This window comes from Rhinolophus sinicus, linkage group LG07 (genome assembly GCF_036562045.2).
Source record: "Rhinolophus sinicus isolate RSC01 linkage group LG07, ASM3656204v1, whole genome shotgun sequence".
Classification (NCBI taxonomy): Eukaryota; Metazoa; Chordata; class Mammalia; order Chiroptera; family Rhinolophidae; genus Rhinolophus; species Rhinolophus sinicus.
The window spans coordinates 67,546,182-67,558,599 of NC_133757.1; the positions used below are offsets into that span (position 1 = coordinate 67,546,182).

At 38.1% G+C, this 12,418-nt stretch overlaps 1 pseudogene; it reads left to right on the forward strand.

Moving 5' to 3' along the window:
• The first annotated feature begins 5,945 nt into the window (after nt 1–5,945).
• The window catches only part of LOC141572651 (testis-specific Y-encoded-like protein 4), a 33,299-nt pseudogene continuing 26,826 nt past the window's right edge, over nt 5,946–12,418 (forward strand).

The window sequence follows — 12,418 nt, forward strand, 5'->3', positions numbered from 1 at the left end:
TTTCAGAATTTTGGGGTAGATACCCAGGAGAGGGATTGCTGAGTGATAAGATAATTCTATTCAAAAATTTTTGAGGAACCTCCACACTGCCTTCCATAGCAGCTGCACCAGTCTGCATTCCCACCAACAGTGTATGAGGGTTCCTTTTTCTCTACAGCCTCTCCAACACTTGTTACTATTTGTCTTGTTGATGGTAGCCATTCTAACTGGGGTGAGGTGATATCTCATTGTGGTTTTCATTTGCATTTCTCTGATAATTAGTGATGCTGAACATTTTTTCATATGTCTGTTTGCCATTTGTATGTCCTCTTTGGAGAAATGCCTCTTCAGATCCTCTGCCCGTTTTTCAATTGGGTTGTTTGTTTGTTGTTGTTGTTAAGTTGCAGGAGTTCCTTGTTTATTTTGCTTATTAGCCCCTTATCGGAGGTGCTGTTTGCAAAAACTTTTCTCCCATTCAGTTGGTTGCCTCTTTGTCGATGGTTTCCTTTGCTGTGCAGAAGCTTTTAACTTTCATATAGTCCCATTTGTTTATTTTAGCTTTTACTTCCATTGCCTTTGGAGTCAAATTCATAAAATGCTCTTTGAACCCAAGGTCAGTAAGTTTAGTACCTATGTTTTCTTCTATGCAGTTTATTGTGTCAGGTCTTATGCTTAAGTCTTTGATCCATTTTGAATTAATTTTGGTACATGGTGACAGATAGCAGTCCAGTTTCATTCTTTTGCATGTGGCTATCCAATTCTCCCAGCACCATTTATTGAAGAGGCTGTCTTTGCTCCATTGTATGTTTTTAGCTTCTTTGTCAAAAATTATCTGTCCATATTTATGTGGTTTTATTTCTGGGTTCTCAATTCTATTCCATTGGTCTATGTGTCTGTTTTTCTGCCAATACCATGCTGTTTTGATTATTATAGCCCTGTAGTAAAGCTAAAGTCAGGGAGTGTGATACCTCCATCATTGTTCTTTTTTCTTAAGATTGCTTTGGTTATTTGGGGTCTTTTGTGGTTCCAAACAAATCTGATGATTTTTTGTTCTATTTCTTTAAAAAATGCCATTGGGATTTTGATGGGGATTGCATTAAATCTGTATACTGCTTTGGGTAATATGACCATTTTAACTATGTTGATTCTTCCAATCCATGAGCACGGAATGTCTTTCCATTCCTTTGTGTCTTCTTCGATTTCTTTCAAAAAAGTCTTATAGTTTTCAGGATATAGGTCTTTCACATCCTTGGTTAAGTTTGTTCCTAGGTATTTTATTCTTTTTGCTGCAATTGCAAAATGAATTGTTTTTTGTATTTCTTTTTCTGAGATTTCATTGTTAGTATATAGGAAGGCAATGGACTTTTGTGCGTTGATTTTGTAGCCAGCAACTTTACTGTATTCGTTGATTGTTTCTAATAGCTTTTTGGTGGAGTCTTTAGGGTTTTCTATATATAGCATCATGTCATCTGCAAAGAGTGATAATTTAACTTCTTCATTCCCAATTTGGATGCTTTTTATTTCTTTCTCTTGCCTGATTGCTCTGGCAAGGACTTCCAACACGATGTTGAAAAGCAGAGGTGATAGGGGACAGCCCTGTCATGTTCCTGAATGTAGAGCAAAAGTCTTCAGTTTTTCACCTTAATTATGAGATTAGCTGAGGGTTTGTCATATATGGCCTTTATTATGTTAAGGTATTTTCCTTCTATACCTATTTTATTAAGTGTTTTAATCATAAATGGATGTTGTATCTTGTCAAATGCTTTTTCTGCATCAATTGATGTAATCATATGATTTTTGTCCTTTATTTTGTTTATGTGATGTATCACATTGATGGATTTGCGTATGTTGAACCATCCTTGTGCCCCGGGGATGAACCCCACTTGGTCGTGATGAATAATCTTTTTAATGCATTGTTGTATTCGATTTGCTAGAATTTTATTTAGGATTTTTGCATCTGTATTCATCAGCGATATTGGTCTGTAGTTTTCTTTTTTGTGTTGTCCTTACCAGGTTTTGGTATCAGGGTAATGTTAGCCTCCCTAAAAAATGAGTTAGGGAGTACTGTCTCTTCTTCAATTTTTTGGAAGAGTGTGTGCAGGATTGGTATTAGATCCTCTTTGAAGGTTTGGTAGAATTCACTAGTGAAGCCATCTGGTCCCGGACTTTTACTTTTGGGAAGGTTTGGAATGACTGATTCGATTTCATTACTGGTGATCAGCCTGTTTAGATTTTCCAGTTCTTTATGGTTCAGCCTTGGAAGGCTATATGTTTCTAAGAACTTGTCCATTTCTTCTAGGTGATTGAATTTGGTGGCATATAGTCCTTCATAGTATTCTTGGATGATCCTTGTATTTCTGTGGTGTCCATGATAACGTCCCCTTTTTCGTTTCTGATTTTGTTAATTAGTGTCTTCTCTCTTTTTATCTTAGTGAGTCTAGCCAAGGGTTTGTCAATTTTGTTAATCTTTTCAAAGAACCAGCTCTTTGTCACATTAATTTTTTCTATTGTCTTTTTGTTCTCTATTTCATTTAGTTCTGCTCTGGTTTTTGTTATTTCCTTTCTTCTGCTGACCTTGGGTTTTACTTGTTCTTCTTTTTCTAGTTCTTTAAGGTGTAACATGAGGTTATTTATTTGGGAGTTTTCTTGTTTCTTGAGATAGGCCTGTACTGATATAAATTTCCCTCTTAAAACTGCTTTCACTGTGTCCCAAAGATTTGGTAGGATGTATTTTCATTGTCATTTGTTTCTATGTATCTTTCGATCTCTCCTCTAATTTCTTCTTTGACCCAGTCGTTCTTTAAAAGTATGTTGTTTAATCTCCATGTATTTGTGTTTCTTACTGCTTTCTTTTTGCAGTTGATATCCAATTTCAAAGCCTTGTGATCAGAGAATATGCTTGGTATGATTTCAATCTTCTTAAATTTCCTGAGGCTGATTGATTTTATATCCCAGTGTATGGTCTATCCTTGAGAATGTTCCATGTACACTAGAAAAGAATGTATAGTCTGATGTTTCAGGATGAAGTGCTCTATAAATGTCAATTATGTCCATTTCATCTAATGTGTCATTTAGGGCTGCTATTTTGTTATTTATTTTCTGTTTGGATGATCTTTCCAGTGCTGTCAATGATGTATGTAAGTCCCCTATTATAATCGTGTTTTGGTCAATTTCTCCCTTTAGTTCTGTTAGTAGTTTCTTGGTATACTTCGGTGGTCCCTGCGTGGGGGCATAAATATTGATGACTGTTATGTCTTCTTGTTGTACAGTCCCCTTCACCATTATGAAATGTCCATCTTTGTCTCTTGTTATCTTTTCACCTTGAAGTCTGTTTCATCTGATATCATTATGGCTACACCTGATTTTCTCTGGGTACCATTTGCTTGGAATGTCAATTTCCACCCTTTCACTTTGAGTCTATGCTTGTCCTTGTAGCTGAGATTTGTCTCTTGGAGACAGCATATGGTTGGGTTTAGTTTTTTGATCCAATCTGCTACTCTGTGCCTTTTTATTGGTGAGTTCAGTCCATTTACATTTAGGGTGGTTATTGATATGTGAGGATTTCCTATTGTTCTATCTTTAGTTTTCTGGTAAGGCTGTGTCTCCATTGTTTCTTTGCCTTTTTGTTGTTGTCTATTATTTCTGTGTGGTGGTATTCTATGATTTTCCCCTCTGTTTCTTCTTTTATTTCAGTATATATTTCAGTTCTGGATTTTTTTTGAGTGGTTACCCTTAAGTTTATGCAAAAGATAGTTTGATATTTAGAGTATTCCGTTTTTTTCAGCACGCTTACTTTCTCCATTCCCATATTCCGGTTCAGGCCTTTACTCTCCTCCTTTTTATGTTTTGGTTGACACAAATTGTGACTCTTGATGCTGGTCGAATAGCCTCCTTTAGTATTTCTTGTAGTGCAGGTCGTGTATTAGAAAATCCCCTCAGCTTCTGTATGTCTGGAAAGGTCTTTATTCCTCCTTCGTATCTAAAGGATATCTTTGCTGGATATACTATTCTTGGCTCATGATTTCTCTCTTTCAATAGTTTGAATATTTGGTTCCACTCCCTTCTGGCTTGTAGAGTTTCTGCTGAAAAAATCTGATGATAATCTAATGGGCTTTCCTTTGTAAGTTACTGTCTTCTTTTCTCTGGCTGCCTTGAGGATTCTTTCTTTGTCATTGATTTTAGACTGCTTCAATACAATGTGCCTTGGAGAAGGCCTGTTGGGATTGAGGTAATTAGTTGTTCTATGTGTTTCTTGGATTTGAGAGTCCAGTTCTGTCCACAAGTTTGGGAAGTTCTCATCGACAATTTGTTTGAATATATTCTCTGTTCCCTTCTCTCTTTCTTCTCCTTCTGGTATGCCCATTATTCTTATATTGCTCTTTCTGATGGAGTCAGAAAGTTCTTGTAGAGTTCTTTCATTTCTTTGAAGTCTCAAGTCTCTTTCTTCTTCCATCCGTGTCATTTCCAGGTTTCTATCTTTGATGTCACCGATTCTTTCCTCCATCTGGTCAACTCTACTACCTAAGCTGGCTATTTCATTCTTAATTTCTTCTATTGAGTTCTTAATTTCCAGAAATTCTATTTGGTTTTTTTAAAAAATTTCAATCTCTTTCGTAAAATGCTCATGCTGTTCTTTGATTGAGTTTCTGAGTTCATTTAACTGCCTATCTGTGTTTTCTTGTATCTCGTTGAGTTTTTTCAGAACTGCAATCTGTGGCGTGCCAGCCACCACGAGTCGATCAGTACCTGCACCCTCCAGGTGCAGGCAGAGACAATTGCCTCAGGGGGAGGAAACAGGTTAAGCATAAACCGAGCCATTCTGTTAAGGCTCAGAGTTAGCTATAACCATGGCTCCCCACAGCAATCTTGAATTCTCTGTCATTTAAGTCACATATTTCTGTATCTTTAAGTGCCTTCTCTGGAGATTTTTCACTTTCTTTCTGAGCTATCTTGTTGCCTTGGTTATTCATGGCGATTACTGGTTTACTATTTCTCTTCCTAGACATCTACAGGAGTGACTTGTGCAACAGGTTGATAGAAAGCGGTCTTTCTTTTGTTTGCCAGTACTTGTTGGTAGAATGTTTTATTATTTCTCCAACTTCAACTTATTTTTCTTCTTCCACACGGTAGTGCTATGTTTTCTCTGCACTATTCCAACTTCTCACACAATGGGGGGATTCCCTGGGAGACGGGCTTCTCCTCTGCTAATAGTTCATCTAGGTCACAGGGCTCAGTGTCCGGTGGGTATGTGGAGAGCTTTTGATGTTCCAAAGCTCTTCCAGCTCCAGATTCAGAGCCCGTGTGTTTCAGCAGTTCTGTTTACTCCTGTAGGTGACTTCGGTAGTGGGCCTCTTCATCTTGCCTGTCTGCTGTACAGGGAGTCCTTGGTGAAGTTATTGTTGTTCGATTTGTTGTAAATTCCAGGGGAGCTTTACAGAGGCTCACCTCACGCTGCCATTTTGATGACGTCTCCCGAGCTCCAGTTTTTGATAGGAGAGTCTATGCTTTTCCTTCACAGCATTTCGTTTTTCTTTCCACAATTTTCTACTAACTAGGAAGTCCAAAAATTAAGAATTACATTTACACATACATTGGAGAAAAGACAGCCTCTTCAATAAATGGTGCTGGATGAATTGGATAGCCACATGCAAAAGAATGAAACTTGACTGCTATCTGTCACCATGTACCAAAATTAATTCAAAATGGATCAAAGACTTAAGCATAAGACCTGACACACATTTATACATAAAGACACGTATGCTCCAATGTTCATTGCAGCTTTGTTTATGGTGGCCAAGACATGGAAACAACCAAGATGTCTTTTGATAGATGAATGGATTAAGAAGTTGTGGTATATATACATAATGTAATACTATTTGGTGGTAAGAAAAGATGATACAGGAACATTTGTGACAACATGGATGGATCTTGAGAGTATGATGCTAAGCGAAATAAGTCAGACAGAAAAAGCAGAGAACCATATGATTTCACTGATATGAGGTATATAAACCAAAAACAACAAAAGAACAAGACAAACAAATGAGAAACAAAAACTCATAGACACAGACAATAGTTTAGTGGTTACCAGAGGGTAAGGGGGATCAAATATATGGTGATGGAAGGAGAACTGACTCTGGGTGGTGAACACACAATGGGATTTATAGATGATGTAATACAGAATTGTACATCTGAAATCTATGTAATTTTACTAACAATTGTCACCCCAATAAATTTTTTAAAAATGCCTTGCTGAAGACTTGTTAGTCAAATTTTGAAATAACTTAATGGTGACGCATGATGTTCTGTGCTTGACACAGCTCAGAACAGATGGATCAAGAGGATAAAGGACATGAGAAAGTGGTTCTCTCCCTCCTCTGTATGGTTAAACATAAGCTCTTCTATGTTGCTGACTCCTGCAATGAGCAAGCCCGGACAGCCTATTGTCCAAGGAACTAACCAGCTCATCTTTAATGCAGCTACACATGTGTCATTAAAGCAGGTCAGTGAAGCACAGGGACTGAGATGAACCCAAGCAGAGATCAGTTCTTGGGAGTCAGGGGCATGGGCTGAGACAACTTTGATTCTCTATAGAGTTCTCTAACCTGTGATGATGGTGTGAGTGAAAATGTAAGTGGGTTTGTTTCCTATGTTCGTGGTTATGACAGAGATATGGTCTTACAGAGGTGCACAGAAGGTCACCAGTCAAAACTAAGAAGTTATGCCATAGGGAGAAACACTATTCTGTAGCCTGGCTCAACTCAGAAGCAAAGAGTGAAGACAGATAAAGTGGAGCGTTGCTCCTAAGTGAGGGGGTAAGGACTGGCATAAGGAGACCCAGGACACAATATGACTTTGCTCTTTAGATCCAAATTCTTAGAGTATGGGGCAAAGGATCTCACTTTGATTCAGTAATTATTAAAGTCAACAAATTGAATCCGACCTCCATCCTAGATGCAGTAGGAAAGACTTAAAGGTAAATATTATAACATGCTATAAGTGTTATAAAAATTATGTAAGGAGCACCTAATATTGTTACAATAAGATTAGATCGGGAAAGAGGTGACTTGAAAGTGGTGATCAGATAATAGTTGTTTAAGGTAGATAGGGACACAATTTGGCAGGATCAAGATAGAGTATTTTTGGCAAGCAGACAGAATTTATTGAGCACCAACCATTATTCAACCTCTGTACTGAGTCCTGAAAACTATAGTGATGAATGACATTATGTACATTTACTCAGGGAGTTTACAATCAAGCAAAAATGTAACCTGGGAATGCTGTGGTTAGGGAGAATGATAAATGGGAAAGGGATGGAGTCAAACCACAGATGGAGGCTGGCATGGAGGCTGAATTTTCATATACACACAATAGAGAGCTATGAAATGATTTTTCACAAGGAATGAAGTTAGACAAAACTCATACTATAATAACATAATTTCTGTGAGTGTGGAAGATAAAGTAAAGGAAAAAGGGGTCTGAAGGAACTTCGATTTATGTCTTAACTTGTTTTATTCTCATCAACTTGAGAAATAATCAGTGATTTGGGGAAAAGATTGGACATGGAAATGAGTCAGCTTTTATTCATTTGTAAGGATGGTGAACATGAGTCATAAAAAATAAAAACTTTGACATAGTAGCTGAAAATACACAAAACTTCTAATAAATAATATCTGAAGGTCAGGGATATTAGAGAGACTTAGCGGGAGGGATATGGCTCAGGGTCTTTTTGAAGTTGCAGGTAAAACGTTGGGCAGAGCTTCAGTCATGGTAAGTCCTGACCAGTTCTGGAGAATCAATTTTGAAGAAGGCTCATTCACACGTCTTATGATTGGAGGTCTCTGTTTCTAATTGGATGTTGACAGAAGGCTTATTTCCTTAGTTTCTACCACATGGACCTCTTCTAACAGCAGTACAGCTGGCCTTCCCAAGAGATGAGGAAGAGAGAGAGAGGAACAGCATTCTCTTCAATAATGATAAATAAATGAGGATGGCTCTAGTCCAATACTACTTTATTTAAAAAAAAACCCCATCTAGCTAGATTTGGCCTTTGGGGCATAGTTTGTGACCTCTTCTCTGCTTGAATCCCAGTTCTTTGAATTGCTGATCTAGAGCTATCTCAAAAAAAAAAAGAATTAAAGCCGAATGTACACAATTTGTACTAAGTGACCACAAACTGGGGCTTGGTGACGTTGGGTTCTTTTCCTGAACATTTACACACCCCGCCTCCAGCAATGCAGTTAGCGTTTTGCATGTTGTCGATGCTGAGCTCACTGGTGGACAGAATCCATCTATGCCCATGTTTGGACAATGGACATATTCCCTTTTGAGGCATCTATACTGTTTTCAGGATTGATGTCAGCAATACGGAATTTCATTTTAAGTTCTTGTGGCACCCTGAAATATGGTGTCCCTAGGGACTTGAAGTTATTTAGAGATGCTGCATTCTCTCTTATAACCTCATTTCTCATGATGGACCTCAATTTGTTTGTTTGTTTGTTTGTTTTCCAGTATTCCCTTTTCTCAGCTTCTCCCTGTCAAATTAATACCGAAGATGTGTTGGGTGAAGCTCTGTGTTCTGTTGATCGTCCATGACTGTTCCTTTCTATTCAGCTGCAGAAACAATACTCAGGCCTCACAGTCCCCACCAGGTACTTGCCCTTTCCTCTGCTCTCCGTAATAGCACAGTTTTGTTTTTTTAAGAGACATTTTTATATACCGACTCTACTTCCTTAACTCCCTTTACTTTTCCTTCTGTGCCAACCAACTAGAACAGCAATCCATTAAGTAAAATTGTTCTCATTAGCAAAGATTGAAAGGTCAATTTCTACAATTTCCTAAAGCAAATGTAAAGATGTTAGGAACTTTGGTTGCAATAAGTGCAGAATAAATTAATTCACCTAGTTTTTACCACAAGTACTTGGAATGAGCATTTTGTAACCGTTTTGGGCCATTCTTATATTAGCTACATTGTCAGGATTTATGACTTTGATGCAAGATTGATTTGCAGTATACGTTACTATTAGGCAAGATTTTAATACTGCCAGGGATTTGCTACTTCATCCTGTATCATGTGTGGAGAAAAATGAAGATCTTATTTATTGTGGTCCTCTTTTTTACAAAAATCATTATTTTTATTAGTTTCAGGTGTACAAAGAAATGTAACAGTTAGACATTTACACCCCTCACAAAGCGATAGCCTCCCTTCCCCAAGCTACTACCACTCTGACAGCTTATATAGCTGTTACTATACCATTCGCTGTCTTCCTTATGCTGCACTTCTCCCTCTGTCACAACATATATGTATGTATATGTATATGTATTTAATTATAGGTGAGATGTCCACTAATCATTCTACCTCAGCTTCAGTGTCCACCGTAGTGTTCAGGCATCGGCACAGGCTCCCAGTGATCCCACTGAGAAGGCCAGTGCCCACCTGGCACCTTACGTAATCTTGACAACATTGTTGATTATATTCCTCATACTCTTGTTTCATATACTCACGACTATATTGAGTCTCCTAATTTGTTCTTTCTGATTCCTTCACCTTCTTGCCATTCTCTCCTCCCCACCATTGAGCAACCAACATTTTTTCCCCTATATCTCTGAGTCTATTTCTGTTTTGTTTGCTCATTTATTCTGTTCTTTAGGTTCCACATGTAATTGAGATCATATGGTATGTGTTTTTTCTAAGTCTGAGTTATTTAACTTAGCACAATATTTACAAGGTCCATTCATGTTGTTGCAAATGGTAATATTTAATTCTATTTTATAGCCAAATAATAATCCATAGTACAAATGTACAACAGTTTCTTTATCCAACCATATATTGATTGGCATTTCAGTTTTTTCCGTATCTTGGCTGATGTAAATAGTGCTGCACTAAACATAGGGGTGCATTTTTTTTCAAATTAGAGTTTTGTATTTTTTAGGACAGATACTCAGGAATGTAATTGCTCGGTCATAAAGCAGTGCCATTTTCAATTTTTTGAGGTCCTTCCATACTGTTTTCCATAGTGGCTGCACCAATTTGCAACCCCATCAACAATGCACAGTGTTCTCTTTTCTCCAAATCCTTGCCAACACTTGTTGTTTGTTGATTTATTGATGATAGCTATTCTGATAGGTGTGGGGTGGTATCTCATTGTGGTTTTTATTTGCATTTATCTAATGATTAGTGATGTTGAGCATGTTTTCTTATGTCTGTCTGTTTGCCATCTTTATGTCCACTTTTTTTTTTAACTTGAAAATGTTTTGATCTTTTCTTTTTGTTCTTTTATTTTAATTAAAGTTTTTTGGGGTGACAATTGTTAGTAAAGTTACATAGATTTCAGGTGAACAATTCTGTATTACATCATCTATAAATCACATTGTGTGTTCACCACCGAGAGTCAGTTCTCCTTCCATCATCATATATTTGATCCCCTTTAACCTCATCTACCATCCCCCCCCTTGCCCTCTCGTAACCACTAAACTATTGTCTGTGTCTATGAGTTTTTGTTTCTCATTTGTTTGTCTTGTTCGTTTGTTTTTGGCACTCCCTCTCCTGGGTATCTACCCCAAAATTCTGAAAACATTTATCCATAAAGACATGTGTGCTCCAATGTTCATTGCAGTTGTATTTATAGTGGCCAAGACAAGGAAACAACCAAAATGTCCTTCGATAGATGAACGGAGAAAGAAGTTGTGGTATATATCCACAATGGAATACTATTTGGTGGTAAGAAAAGATGAAATAGAACCATTTGTGACAACATGGATGGAATTTGAGATTATAATGCGAAGCAAAATAAGCCAGACAGAAAAAGTAGAGAAACATATGGTTTCACTGACACATGGTATATGTCCACTTTGGAGAAATATTTCTTGATGTCCTCTGCCCATTTTTTAATAGTTTTTTTGGTACTGAGTTGAGTTTTTAAGTAAATTATGGCATTAACCCCTTATGAGATATATCATTGGAAAATACCTTGTCCCACTCAGTAGGATGCGTTTTTGTTTTATTTATGGTTAAGATTCCCGTGAAAAAACTTTTCAGTTTGATATAGTCCCAAATATTCTCTTTTCTGTCTCCTGACTGTGATGGAATACAGCAAGCTATAAGAGAAAACAATGGTAAAAACATTATATCAAGCTATTCATCTATGATATGTTATTAATAGATATTCAGATGATGCTGTTAAATAAGAGAACACTGAATTTAGAGGACAAAGGAATTTTCTTTTAGTTTGTTTTTCTTGAAAAATTTAAATAAACCTCCAGTAAATGCATACACAAAAAACAATGTGTTGTCCAGTACTTTGAATAAAATGACCTAATCAGAGCTTCCCACCCATCAGGTGACCCATTACATACTACTGAGCTGTCAGGGGATCAGTACCTTTTCTAGTTACCCCAGTGTTCGCTGTATGAATACAAATATTTTCTATGTGTGCCATGATGTGTAGAAGGTAGATAACACTTGTCACTTGTAAATATATATATATACACACACACACATATATGTATATATGTAGACATATATGTCTATATGGCCTCCAGTGAGACCATAATGGTATGACTCCCCTACCTATGGCTCCGTGGGTGTTCCTTTTAGGCCTCACCATATCCTGCGTTCTTGTGTGGGGAGCAGGAGCAGAGACCCCCACAGTCCGCCCCGCCTGAAAGATGGCGCGGCGAGAAGGCCTCCGCGCACGACAGTTATTATAGTCATTATTTATGATAAGTTCTTTTTTATGTTTTCTCTCTGCGTTTTTATGTTTTCTACCTCTTTGTTGAAGTTCTCCCTGAGAACATTGAGCATCCTTATAACCAGTGATTTGAATTCTACATCTGGTAGATTTCTTGTGTTCGTTTTGTTTAAGTCTTTTTCTGGACCTTTGTCTGTTCTTTCATTTACCAAATATTTCTTTGTCTCCCCATTTTGGTTGCCCCCCTATGTTTGTTTCTATGTAAGGCTGCTATGCCTCCCAGTCTTAGCAGAGTAGGCTTACGTAGTAGGTGTCCTGTGGGACCCAGTGGTGCAGACTCCTTGGTCACCAGAGCTGGGTGTTTCAGGTGTGTCCCCTGTGTGCCATACGTGTACCTACCTCTTGTAGTTGAGACTTGATCACTGCTTACAAGTCAATGAGAAAGATTGACTGGCTGTGAGGACTGGCTGTGACTACAGTATAGGAGCTGTCGTGTGGGGGCTGACCCTACAGAGCACAATTCAGTTTAGTGGGGGTTCAGCTGCCTGTCAGATCAGCCCTTTAGATTTGTCATCCTTGGAGATGGCTGTGTAATGCTCTGGCTCTGTTTAAAGCTGGTAACTGGGCCTGCCAGCCCCAGGGCCTTCTGAAGAAGGCCTCATTGCAGACCAGGTTCAGCTGCAGTCTGTGCCCTGCCTGACGGCACCGGGCATGAGACTCCCATTAATCCGCAGATGGCTGCCACCTGCACT